Below are 14,727 nucleotides of genomic sequence, written 5' to 3' on the forward strand. Positions count from 1 at the left end.
AAATAATATTGAAATTGGCGTGGAAGAGGCTTGCACTGATGCCAGTTGGGTACTTTTGAGATGGGTGTATGGGCTGCTAAGGTGAATCTTCAGGAAGTGAATTTTTCAAATAACTTGGCTGAAAAGCACAACGCAAATCCAGTGTATGCGGCAACCATCAAAGCTTCTCAACTGACCCACAATATGGGATCCTAGTCAAATGTTGCATTCTGCTTGCCTCTCCTCTACTCTCCTCTCCTCTACTGCATTCATCTATATAAATGAGTTGTTGACATATGAGGTTAGGATGTCTGCTGTACAAGACATCCTCCGTTGTCAACTAAGTACTACCATGATGTTGAAAACTGAGTTTGCGAACAGAGGACTCGCTAAGGATTGACATAAAAATGTGTGATCTCTCATTCCAAAAAGAGCTTTGTGACTTCATGGGAAGGGAAGCACAAATGAGTCACATTTTGTACCTGACTATTGCCCATCTCACACATAAACTCTGCAATGCAATGTTTGAACTGATGTGTAAATGTGAAACTGGTCAGCCTGGTAATGTACACTCCTTTCGACTTGTCAACAGACAACATTATACTCATGAAACATGTTAGTCTTAATGGTGAAAGTGTAATCATTGTAAAGCAGAGGAGTCCTGATCATGTATCCCCTTCCTTGAAATATCAGTAACCTTCTCATACAAGTTTGTCTGTTGATGTGTCATTTCATTGATGTCAGTGCTGTGTGGAGGTAACAGCTGACAACTCCTGCATGTGAGCAGGGGCCCACATGTAAAGTCCATGAGGTAAACATGCTCACATTGGCCATGAATATCCTGTCAATGGTCATTGAGAATGACATGTACATGTTAGCTCATAGCTACCATCTGGTGTACTGAAATATGGACAGCTGCTGACAGGATGATACCAGTGCAGCGTACAACATCATCCCGGGGAATGCATGACATCTTAGCTGCAGCAGTGAAACCCTCTCGCACCTGTCCATCCATCAGGTAATTGTGGCATTGTGGCACTAAATGAGTAGTAGTAAAGTTAGGATTCCTAACTTTACTACTACTAAATGCCTTTTGTGAATACCGAAAGTCGTAATGTTATGATTTTGTCTCAGTTTAGTAGTAGTAAAGTTAGGAGTCCTAACTTTACTACTACTAAATGCCTTCTGTGAATACCAAAAGTAGTAAGTTTAGGATTCTATCTCAGATTACTTCTGTGAATCGGCCCCTATATGCCCATCCTCTCCGGAGATGACGATTCTGATGCCATGGACAGGAATTTTCCCACATTGCCCAAATTGTGCAAGGCATCACAACCTCCGCCTAGCAAAGTACCTCACCCGCCTCCAAAACAAAAAATTGCCTGTCCCCATTATAGAGCCAAACAGCCACAGCTCACACGCACCCCAACACAGACATCACTCCTCCCTCACAGCCCTCACATCCAGGACAGACATAGTGGTTCCCTTACATGCTCCTCCCTATACAGTGTATCCTAGGCATCCTCTCCACCATCTGGGGGAAGTACCAACCCTGTTGTGGTGCAGGTCTTCCCTGGGCACCATTCGCCTGTTCCCATGCTTCCACCTGCCACCCCCTTCTTCCAACAGCCGGCAGATGTGAGGCAGGACATTCGTGCCATAGGGGCTACCCTGTCAGAAATGTCTGAGGCCCTGCAGGACATGCTCCAAATCCCTCAGATGGTGGACAGACTGACCCATTTTTTGGATAGGATGGATAGATCTTGGCAAGACATGTCCAAGAATATCAGAGACATGATATCCATCCAAAGGGAAGAGAGTTCAAGACATCATGCCTTGGCCATGAAGAAGATGGAGGGCATGATGAAAGTGATCCAAAGTCTCCCTTCTCGGTCAACACAGGGAGGGGAGCCATCGCATCTGCCTGCAGCACATCACACCCACACACCTGTACCACAAACTGTACAGGACCACAGTAAGGGTACACACCCACAACTGCGCCCTGAACAGGCACTCCCACCACCTGCACAAGCACCACCACCCCCTGACCAGGCACTCTCACCACCTGCACAACCACCACCACCCTCTGACCTGGCACTTCCACCACCTGCACAACCACCACCACCCCCTAACCAGGCACTCCCACCACCTGCACAACCAGCCCTTGTACACGCACAAAAACCAACTGTACATACACCATCTGCCCCTGCACATGAACTTCACCCTGTATAAGCACATGCAGAACACCCACCTACACGCAGGCGACAACCCAGACATGATCCCCATTGACAACATCCCAAAAACTAATTGACCACTGTGATTATGTGTAAATAAAAAGTAATTATCTACACAAGTCAAGACTCTATTGCATATCATGTCCTGATAGGCAAATGTATACCAATTTTGGTGGCTTAGAGATGTGAGGAAGTATGTGTGTGTGTGAGATACGTGTACAAGTGTAACCTCATCCTTGCAACAAGCCATAATGTGCAGAGCAGATGACTCACAAAATACATGTCCATATTTTGTACAAGACATTCACAATGATGTATTTCCTGTCTCCCACTTCCTGTAAATCATTTCCTGTATAAACTAATGTGATCCAGCTCAATTTCGGAGATAACAGCCCAAAAACGTAATGTCCGCATTTGCAGCGCACGCTCCGGAACCGGAAATTACGTTTTCGGGGCATAATCTCCAAAATGTAACCGGAACCCATTATTTCATACAGGAAATGATATACAGGAAGTGGGAGACAGGAAATACATCACAGGAAGTAGTTGACAGCCATTTTGTATACATTCTGATTTATCCACAATCACAGATCAAATCCACTACCATCCTGCTGCTCTGTAGCAGAGAAGCCTGAAATGACAGTGCAGGAGAAAATCATAGACATGTAACAAAAGGGGGAACAGACCATTTAATGACATTTTGGCTCAGACAGGGGGGGCTGACACAACATCAAACCCCAGTTTAGTTTTCTCCTCCTTTGCATTATGGTACATGTAGTCCATATTAAGTGCTCAACACAAGAGTTGTGTGTTGTGTTATGGAAAATTAGGGGGAAGCACTGCTGTGTATTCCAGACTCATACTGCCAGATTCACCCATAACATCGTCACTCACGTTGTGGGCCCATCATTTGTGGGGGAGTCAAATCTATTGAGGGCAAAGACTCTGAGAATGCAATAGTTATGCCCCTTTTGTGATTCAGAAAAACATCCTAATAAGGTCCGGTAAGGTCTATCAGAACATGTACATTTTTTCCTCTGTATCAATAGATTCCTTAGGGACATCCACTACACTGATCGCTGACATGGGCACATGACCTGGTGTATGGTTAATCTTTTGACTCATGTCAACAGCTGTGGTTTATGTGCAGTTAGTGTGGCTTGCAAAGTAGTCTCAGGATGGAATTTTTTGACAGAGTCGTAATTATCCAACTATCATCATTGACAACAGGCTGCAAACCATATTTTGTCCATGACACAACAGGTTGCTCATGTGAAAAACGTGGCAACCAGCTGATCATCGACTTGCATGCCCTGACCTCGGTTATTTGCAATGGCCCGGTTTCCCAGATTCAGAGCTAGCCGAGGTACACGAGGTATGTGTGACCTATGCCTTACACCTATGTTGTGCAAAACACAACAGACTAATATGATCTTGCACATGACTTCAGGGGAGTGCATCAGCACACCCCCTGTATGGTCAAGACGTCTGAATCGCGACTTCAACAGACCAACAGTGTGTTCTATGATGGCTCGAGTTGGTATGTGTGCCCTATTCTACCTACGCTGAGGTACAGTGGTTGCACGTCTGTAAGGGGTGAGGAGTTGTGAGGAGAGTGCATATCCAGCTTCACCTGAGGAGGGAAGAAAGGGCAATTGGTTACATTTCCCTAATTGATTTACACAGGACTTGATCTATACTTTGGTACATGCAGTGTATGTTGCTTTATGATTCTTATTGTACAATAGCTGTTAATGTAGGGTGGCATTCATACATTTCATATACACATATCCCTCATGTTTAGTGCTTGGTACATACCCAGTATCCACATGTTGCCAAATTCTCCTGCAGCCATCCGCTGGCCAAGAGGTGACATGCCGAATACAAAGCTGTCATGTGTACTGCCTGGAAACACTGCATGCACATCAATGAATCTCCCACTGGTATCACAGACAGCTTGCACATTGATAGAATGCCATCAGTGTCTGTGGCAGAGGATGTGTGAAATGTGGCGGGGTGGCTGAAGGGCCACATGGGTACAATTAATTGCACCAGCACACGTGGGAAGCGAGCAATGAGATAGAAATCTATAGCAGCATTTTGTCTCATGGCCAGTGTATGGGGCATTTGTATGTGGTGGTGGTGTCTTGCAGTAATGCATCTCAGTACCCGATGCAAGCACCGCGACTGGCTTGCCTGGGAAATGCCCACAAGGTCACTGGAGAACCTTTGGAATGACCCAGTGGCAAAGAAACGGAGAGCAGAAAGGATCTTGTGATAGGTTGGAATGGCATGGGAGCTGCAGGTCACAGTCAAGTTCCTCCTCCCACTCACATACCATCTCCAAGATTACTTCTGGAGGGAAACAGTATCTGGCCCTGACATCTCGGCTGGACATCCCAAATAGGTTGATCCTTTGTCTGAAGATCCTCTCTACTCTCCTCCTCTTCCTCCTCCTCCTCCTCCTCAAGTCATCTTGCTACATGGCAAGGAGCAGAGCAACAATCATATTCAGCAACATGTTGAAAGAGTTTGTGTGTATCTGCTCTGCATTCATACATGCTGCAGTGGTGGGATTGGCTGCAGTGTGTCAGCTGATGCATGGTGGTGATGGTAGGCACTTGGACAGGTGTTTACCCTTGAGAAAAACGTCCAGAGTGCAGGTATTTCGTCCCGAGAGCGGAGTTTCTGGCCCAGTAGCTGAGATTCCAACCCGGGGGCAGAAATTCAGTCCCGAGTGCGGAAATTCTGGCCCAGTTGCGGACGTAAAGTTATAAGTCGTAAGTGCATTCTGTGAATACCAAAAATCTTAAGTGCCTTCTGTGAATACCAAAAGTAGTAAGTTTAGGATTTTGTCTCAGATTAGCTCTGTCAATTGGCCCCGTAATATTGTTATTACATCAATTAATTATATTATTTCCCTCTTTCATTTAGTTTTTCAAAATTTTGCTATTACTTAACCACACTTTACAACTAGTAACAGCACAATGTATTGCCTTTTCGTACATAAACAAGTCATAATACTTTAAGAGACTCTCTGTAACTTATATTGTACAACTACTCAGCAAGCTACAACTTACAACAAAAAACAGCTTATTATTAATCACAGGCAAAACCAAATGCATTTACTAATGCTTGTGTTTTATGTCAGTTCAGTTCAGTTCATTCTTTATTAATGTTTAAACACTGTCTTTCAAAAATACAGTGCTTAAAAACAACAACAATGTTTATATAAGTATACCATATAAATACCAATTCATCATAATATACTAAAAGCTCCAAATCCCTACGATTTAAACTATAAAATACTAATCCAAACTATTTTAAAGAAACTTTGCCAGTCCACAAGTCACATAAAAAATTCCATCCTTAAGAGAAGTTCTAGTGCATCATTCTGACAATTGATATTATATTTTTTAAAAAGAGGTTTTAAAATCAAGCAGTGTGGCCTATCAAAATGACGACAATCAATTAAAACATGAACGTTAAGGTTATGATATGGCAGTTCACATGTGCAGTTTTTCTCTTGATCTAAAATGACTTTAAATTTCTCAGCTCTTACATAACGCATATTTAATCCTGCACGGAACTTTAATAGTAGGAATCGTAACCGGGCATCCAGTAATGCTGATAAATACGGGAATACATTCATATTTTCCCATGAGACTAACATGTATTGTGCGGAGGGTTTGTTCCTCACATATTTCAAGTCTGCCAATCTAGATTCTTTTTTAAAGGCTAATTTTTATTCTGCTTTAGAGATTGGGGCTTCAGCCCTTTGTAACTCTAGTTTTAAGGTTCGTGTAATCTCTTCCAATCTCTTCTTTTCTTTCCTTGCCCACTGTAATTCACTTCTTTCTATTTCAGTGGCACAGCAGGCTGATATCTTCTTGGTATTTGAGACCAATAATTTATCCCAAAAACGCCGAGTTGATTTATAGGCCGGGAAGTTCGAGGCTTGCAATTTTGCTTCTAATCTTATTGCCTGGGACATTGCACCTTTAGGGAGGGCCAACAGTTTTTTCAGGCATTTATTTTCACACCTGTCCCAACTACCCTTCGTACTAACGGCTTACAGCTCGGCCCCATAGAGACATTGCGTTATAAGCGGTCAAAAGGGGAGACCAGGAGGGGCCGCCATAAGTCTTTTTAAAGCAAACAAGTCCCCCTGTCGTAGCTAATGCCCTCAACTCTACTGATTCTTTATGTAAGGTCCAACTCAACTGACTCGTAAAAGTCATACCCAGATACTTATAGAAGGACACAACCTCTACTCTACTGTTGCCTAGCTGCCAATTATACGGTTTACTTTTTTCCCCAAACATAATTATCTTTGTTTTTCCCATGTTTATCCTCAATTTATTAGCCTCGCAATAATGACTAAACTTTTTTAACTTCCTCTGAAGGCCTACTTGCGTCACATCCAGAATTGCCACATCATCTGCATAGAGTAGACACAACACATGTCTCCCTCCTATTTTTAGGGAGAAAGAACGTGTCGCTGTCAAGTTCTACTTGGGCCCAGTTCCCAGTATGCAATTCCTGTAGAATTAATGGACAAGGAATGCCCAATCATATTTATTTCGCCCAAAGTATTCTACGATCGACCAAATCGAACGATGAACTAAAATCAACAAAGCAACAGAATAGATTCCCTGTTGTTTGTTGTTTATTTTTCCTTTTTCCCCAAAACCCGAAACACTGATCTATTGTGGAGTGTCCGGCTTCAAAGCATCCCTGCTCCATTGGGATAATACTATTTCCGTCTAGCCGGTTCTTTAAAGCCCTAAGTATTTCTTTGGAGTCAGCTTCGCACCTACATTCAACAGACTTATTAACCGGTAATTCCCTGGGTCTTCCTTAACACCTTTTTTATGTATAGGTTTAATTATTGCACCTTTCCAACTCGGAAGAATTATCCCGATCTTAGTTATATGAATAAAAACCTTGGAAAATAATCTAGCCCACCTCAAGTGATTTGACTTAATTATATTTGCTAGCATGTTATCTGGTCCCAGTGTCTTGATTGAATAGAGACTGATTCCAAGGCCTCCATAACCACAATTGGCCAGTCCTTCTTCACCACTGTTCCACTTGGCTTATAAACATTGGTTAAAAAGGGTACCCAATCTGCTTTTGACACCATACATCTAGCTGGAGGGGCAGCCATACCACAACCCTTCTGGACCAATTTCCAGACTGTTCTCGTATCTTTTTCCTGAAGCGTCCTAATCATCACATCCCAATCCAACTCACAGAAAGCCCACTTCTTCCTCCTCACCAGAGCTTCATATTCCCTTTTCTTGCAGCGGTAAATTTCAACTAGCTTTGCTTAATCATTTGATCCCCTTACCCTTCCTATTTTCCTTAGCTCCTTCCTGACTACAACACACTCTTTGTTGAACCATTGTTGGTTTGAAGTTTGGCACAGCTGATCCCTTTAGCCCCTCTTATTACATAGCCTTACTACTGGTATCAATCTCTTTACTACCACTGCAATGATAGTTGCATACCAAGCACCATTAGGCTCTCGCATGGCCCTATCCTGAACCTTATCATTGATTAATTCATACTGCATTAACTGCTCAATATATCTCCCATCAATTCTTGTAGTTAAACGTTTGGGAAAATCTAGAGCCATTGGAATAGCTTGATCTCTCACTAATGGAGCTATCGCTATATCTAATTTTAGCCCCCAATGATCGCTTCCCTTTAATCTTAGTACCATTAATCCCCTGCATAGATTAAAATACCATGCCTGTTTGAACATGTAGTCAATAGGGCACTGTTGTTTCCCATATAAAAACGTTTGCTCTACCGGGTCATCCTCTTTAAAACAGCCATTTAGGCATAAAAACCCTAGTTCTGCCAAAAAGTTCAACATAGTCCTATCAAACTTCAACTGAACACATTTTGGAAAATTTGCAGTCTGGGATTGCAGAATCAGCCTTCCTTGGATCTAAATGCAGATTGAAATCCCCTAATAACAAAGTTGGATATTCCCCCTGGAGCTCTATTAGATTTACCAGGTCTCTCTTGAACATTTCCCATTCCTCTTTCCTGGAGTCCTTCTGGTTTTTGTAGACATTCACAACTATCAGTTTATTTTGTTGCAGGCCCTCCACATAGAGATCCACTAGGCATGCCAAGATCCAATCACTACTTATTTCAATTTATTTTGCCCCCTTACTAGATTTAGTAGATATCAGAGTCATTAGGCCTACTTTCACCCTCCCCATACCTGATTCAGTTCTATCTTTCCTAACATTCATGAAACCATTTTGATGAGAATCCTCACCCGACAGCCATGTTTCCTGGAAGCAAATTATCTCATTCCCCTCCCAATACTCTACAAGATCAGCTGTTCAATAAATTCTTTAGTCCATGTACATTCCAGGAGACAACCCCCAAGCCGGCGGGTGTGTCTATTCCCTAGTCTATCTTTCCTCCCATGAGAAGGTTGACTCACCATCAACGCTTATATGCACAAACCTATTGCCTACTGGGACCAGATCAGAAAAACACCCTCTTTCCTAAGATGAGTTAGTAAAATTCAGGGTTCCGCATTTTATCCCCACCCGCCGCGGATGGTTTATTTCTCTCCCAGTCACCAAATCTTACTGTGCCTGGCTTAAGCCCGCATGGTTTGACAACATTGGTAGTTTTGAGCGGTAAGTTTCCCCCTCCCCTTCCTGTACTAGTCTTAGACCTAAGTTGTTTAACTCATCACTAGCTTCTAGGATCAGGTCAACAAACACTTGTGATGTAGAGCAAACCTTTGTTACCTCTCTCTCTGCTTTAGACTGAGTGAACAACATATATTCTATATCATTTGATGCGACTGCCTCCAGTGCCTTGCAGTGTGAGAATAGTGACAGGATGCTTGACATGTTCTGGGGCTCCCACTTATTTGCTTTTTTCTCCCTACGGGAGGACTACCAAGAAAAACCTGGAGGATATATAATATTCCAAAGGTGTCAGGGTCATTGGATTGCTAATTTACAAAAAACAAACTCCTGCTTTGGGAATTTGGTTTTGCAAACCTAAAAGGTTTGCTCAGCAGTGTGTGAAATAAGGCGGCCACTCAGCTTACTTTCAGTTCTTCAGAGAAGCTGCGGGAGGGAATGTACACTTGAATAAAACCATGTGCACAGCTAAGATGAACCAAGGAGTGTAAGTGGCTTTGTGACTCGATCCTATTTAGTTTTGAATCTGTAAAGAATGGACTGGGAGGGCAGCTTTCGATGTATAAATTGAATGCTATTGGTGGGAAAATGCTTTCCCACTGGAGCGTCTTGAAAGGTGTCACTGCAAATGTGGCAAGGATTCACAAACTCATATATCTGGTGGCTTGCTCAGATATTTGCAAAGCCTTTTCCTATACAGTTTGCACGTCTATGTGAGGAAAACATTGGGAAAAAAACAGTACTGTGCAATGATTCCATCCCTGTGGCTATCTGCTCTGTGAATGATCCTTTGACATGCAAATATGTAAAACGCCTGTCAATAACCGAACATGATGAAAACCGCTCAATCATAGAGATACATCTATGCCTTTAAGGTCTTAAGCATTCTTTGTGTATTACCCTTACACGAACGATGCAGACAATAATAGAAAATAAATATGATGACAGACCAGAGTAGACATAAATACAGATAGAGAATTGCAGCTTCCGGGGCCAGTGCTCTTTACCAAGGGGTTGCTCCATTGCAGTAAAAGGCTATTTTACTATTTAAATTGTTGTACACCATTTAAAGACAGCACCACCTAAAAAAGGTTGAGCTTCACTGAAGATGTTTAATGGGAGCAAAGCGTCATAATGTCCTCAAAGTACCTTACTGATTATTGAATTGCTTGAATGAAAGCTGATTAACTAATTAACAGTTGATCAGTGTTTTAATGGTAAAGACTGAAAAAATAAACGAATGATGCAAGCAGTTCATCTACCACAATGCTATGGGGCCTTCCTGAAGAAAGGCCCACAGAAGACAAACACCTGTGATCTGTCTGTGCCGCTTTGAGCACTGTTATAATGTGTGGATGAGACATGTTTATCTATACAGTAACATGCACGATGATGCGGTGTAGAGATTGCCTGAGCACTAACTATATGTTGCTTGCAAACAAATGGATGGCCGCTATCTTTACACTGTTTCAGCACATCTGGTTGGAAAAGTTACAAAAAGAGTACAAAAGTAATTTCCTGCCATGAAGTTTAGTGTAATTATCTCCTTCTGAGGCAGAATGAACGTCCTACGATTACCCGATTAATTCACTTGTACATTCATTTCTTTGACACTGATGCCCGGCACTGGGTGATGCAGGAGACCTCAGAGCCATTTTATTGAACCATTCAGAACATCGCTCTGACTATTTTACACTCATTCATGTGAACGAGGCAGCCCTGAAAGTAATGTCAGCAAATCCTCATTTTCTGGTAAAATAGTAGCCTTCCAATTGATCGGTGAAGTTGAAATGAGCTTTGCAGTTTATCAATAGATGTTCTCATCTCAAATCAGAATGTGTGTGAGCAGCGTGCTTTGGGAGTCGAAAACATCTGTCATACTGTGGAATAGCTCTCGAGAACTGACCTTATCATACACATCAAACAATGTCCTTAAGTCAATAAGTGATGGGTACTCGCGAACATTTCCCCGGGAATCACAAACTATGGTGTGTGGTGTTCCTAATGGCCACATTAATGACAGCTCAGTGGGAGTGGGGATTTGTGGGAGGTTAAGGTAAGTGTAGGGGAAGCGAATCACATACATAGAGTGGTCAGTGAGTCATGGAGGTATTTTAAGGGTTTCTGTCAATACTGCCCTCTAAATTAAGTCCCTAGTCTCTAGCAGAGTCTGAATATCTGAAATGCTATCCCTCTAACGCACCGTGGGGTAAGTTTTTCTGCTTGCTGTCTCTACCTTGGGAGCTGCAAGTGTAAAAGGAAGTACATTAATTATCAAATTGAAATTAAATAGAATTGTACATGAAACCAAAACATGTAGGGTCAATCCCGGCTTCTCCACTTCAACCAACTGTTTGATCCTAGTCAATTGCTAATTTCATTTTACCTCCTTTTTAGGTCGAGCCTGAGCCAGCGTGCATGCGCTGCTCTACGAGACTTGTTGTAGACGAGTAGTAAAAAGAAGCCCCGCCCACTCTCCGCCCACGTTTGCCATTGGCTTGTGTCATTGTCTGTCCTAAATGCTGGCTTTTGATTCATCAATAGGCTTGTTAATCCCTCCTTAGTACCACATCCTCTTCATTTGTCACCTCCCATGGCGACTGGCCCCTTTACTTCGGGTGTTACACAGTACCTGTTATTTAGACTGTGAGCACTATTTTCTTTAATGAGGTTCTCCTACTGCCTTCTCTACACCCTCCTCCCTTCCATTGTCCATGCCTTCTCGTCCCTGCCCGCCTGTTGTATGTGCCTTCTCCCCTCCCCCTGCCCTCTGTCTCCATGACGAATACCATTTGCAATGCAATAGGTCTCACATAAATGCGAGACCTATTGCACTGCATATGCTTTTTCTTCATTATGACAGGTAAGAGCACCTTGAAATACATGATTTCAGGATATATGCTGTGCAGTCCTCTTGTGTTTAATAAACCTTAATGTTGTCAATGTATAATAACAACCCTGACCACCTAGGGGGTTCCACATGACAACTGAGTTGCTTCTTAGCTCATTATTTGCATTGCTGTCAGCGTTTGAGGAGACATGAATATTTCTACACTCATTTTTGAAAATGATCAGTTTTAAATAAAACATTCCTGAATGCACTTATCTATTCGAAGGTATTAAGGCATAAAGCTTCTGCATTGTAATGAAATATGCTTTTTGAATTTTGAAGAGACTTAATCATATTCTTACATGTTTGTTGCAAGATGTATTGAAAAATGATGATGCTTCTAAACCTAAATTTTGCAGGGCACCTAATTTGCTTATTTTCTTTTACTTCAGTTAGCCTGTACATTAATGTGTTCCCATTTATTTAACTTATTTTTGAAAGCTAGTGCTTTCTAAAGTAAACAGCAGCCAGTGCAGTCATTCAGCTGGGGGCTTCATGTGAAGGTCTGGAGGAACGCATGCGACCCCTCTGGCCTTACTTTGAGTACCATGAGTCTATGCCTAACAAACTCATTCATCGGTTCACTAAATAGTTTCTTTAGAAACGTATACATTTGCTGCTATCCAGTGGTATAGTAAAGGTGGCATGGACTCTAGAGCATGACAAGAAAATGTCTCCCCTGACTGATATTTAGGGAGTAAACTTGTCTCCTCACTCCGAACCAAGCACCCCATTGTAGAGCTTGACTCTCTCAGGGTAACGAAGCAGAAAAGTCTAAGGCCTGGTGGTGGTGTGAGCTAGTAATGTCCATTCACTGGCACACAATAATAACACTCAATAAATGATTGTCCAGTCTGTGCTTTTTTTTTAAAAAAAGGAAGGTATGTTTATTACATAAACAGTACTAAATACTACACATTAATTTACAAATATATACATCTAATAGAGAGAATTACCTTTGGTGACATTCTGAAATTAATGTTGATCCATACCGGGTCATGACCCCCAAAATCACACTATCCCCTTCAATTATACAAGATATTTTTAGATAAATCCTGCCTATTGGCTTTATCAAGTCGCCAACTACATTATATAACCAACTACCACATGTTAAAAATCATTATATTACTGGAATCATATTTAAATACAATCATTATTATGAATCAAATGATGACAATGAATTTCAAAAATCACTAGCAACAGTATATTATCAATAAAGCATTGACACGTGTCTAAGTCCTTCTTTAAGACATTTAGGCCACATAAAATGCAGCCACAGGACCAATCAAGGGAGCACCCTGACCTCCCAGGTCATAAAACAAATGTTCCAGCTTTAGGAATGCTTGAAACCAGCTGTGGTCTGTGCAGATAACAGCGGCGGGGCGGTGGGGCCAGGTAAGGGGGGATTTCGAGGGACGATGCAGAGGGAAAATTAAATAAATAATTAATTTTCCCTCTGCATCGTCCCTCGAAATCCCCCCTTATCCGGCCCCACCACTGTTATCTGCACGGACCACGGCTGCTTAGAACCAACAAGTCCCTTTCCTGGGGATTCTAAAATCGAAGAGCCTGGAAACTTATAGTTAGCTTTCCAAATACTTTGAAGGTCTGCTGCACTCCCTGCATGCTCCACAATCCTTTGGTAATTGTTTGCAGGGCAAATGCCCAGAATAGGGTGCCACAGGCAGCAAAAGGACATGTAAATTAGCTTTGCAGGGCATGATGAGGCACTCCTCGCGGGAAGAGAGAATATTAAATTAGCAGCTTAAGTTTAACTGAGACAAAATCCTATCTTTACTACTCCTAAATGTCCTTTGTGAATACCGAAAGTCGCAAAGTTAGGACTTTGTCTCAGATTACTTTTGTGAATCGGGCCCAATGCTCACAAGTTATTTAGAGAGTGGCACAATGAGTACTGCAGCCCACAAGTAGCATTTAATTTACAGGCCCTTGGTACATGTAGTGCCATATACTAGGGACCCATTAGTAAATAAATGTACTAATCAGGTTTAGGCCAATTTTCTACTTTTAGAAGGGAGACTACAGGCAGTTTATCTCTGGTTAGCAGGGGTAAAGTGCAGAGTCTTAATGCTACAAAAACAAATGTATCAACAAAAGTGAGGGAAAGCAAACACTCTGCAGGAATACCAAGCCAATGGAGTCAGGTCTAACACTGAGGAGTAGTGAATGTACAACATTTCCAAAAGCCACATTTAAGGAAATTATGTAAAAGTGCATACATGGTATCCAGTAATGCTAAACAAGTATTTAAATAAATGCATACAATTAATAAATCAAAAACAGAACCAACGGAGAGAAAGGAAAGAAACCAGGAACTCTGAACAGAGAACAATAGAAAAAAGAGAACTGTAGAAAAATTCTAAAGTGAGGACTCAGTGTAAAATTTAAACTATGTGATACTTAAAGATGGTCGCAAGACATGAGATATTCATTTACAATAATATTTACTGTAAAGTTGTGTTTTTTAAACAGTGAAAAACGATGGAAAACATCCCTTCAGAAAATATGTGCACTTCAAAAGGGGAAACATACTCTGTAGCCACATGGGTTATGTCTATTGTGGTAAAAGATACACAGAAACCTGGGCTCACTGGAAGTGTGTTAACTATTTCTCTGGCTAGTGCTCTGACATAGTGGTGACTTTGGGGGACTTTCTGGAAAGAACCTGAGAACACAATCACTCTGCCAGAGCCATAAATGTTGTGGTAAGACAAACAGTTGAAAGATTAAGAATATAAGATAGTACGTCTGATGAGCCCTATGGTTTAAGCCTTAAACAGGTATGAGGAAAAATACCGCCATGTAACTGGTCAGCTACCAGGCATACCATATTTAAATCAAGTTATTGATGATTTAAATAATCATTAATTACACATATATTAACCTTCATCAACATCTTCCACTAGCATTCTCTAAC

The sequence above is a fragment of the Triturus cristatus genome, chromosome 7 (assembly GCF_964204655.1).
Source record: "Triturus cristatus chromosome 7, aTriCri1.1, whole genome shotgun sequence".
In the NCBI taxonomy this organism is placed as follows: domain Eukaryota; kingdom Metazoa; phylum Chordata; class Amphibia; order Caudata; family Salamandridae; genus Triturus; species Triturus cristatus.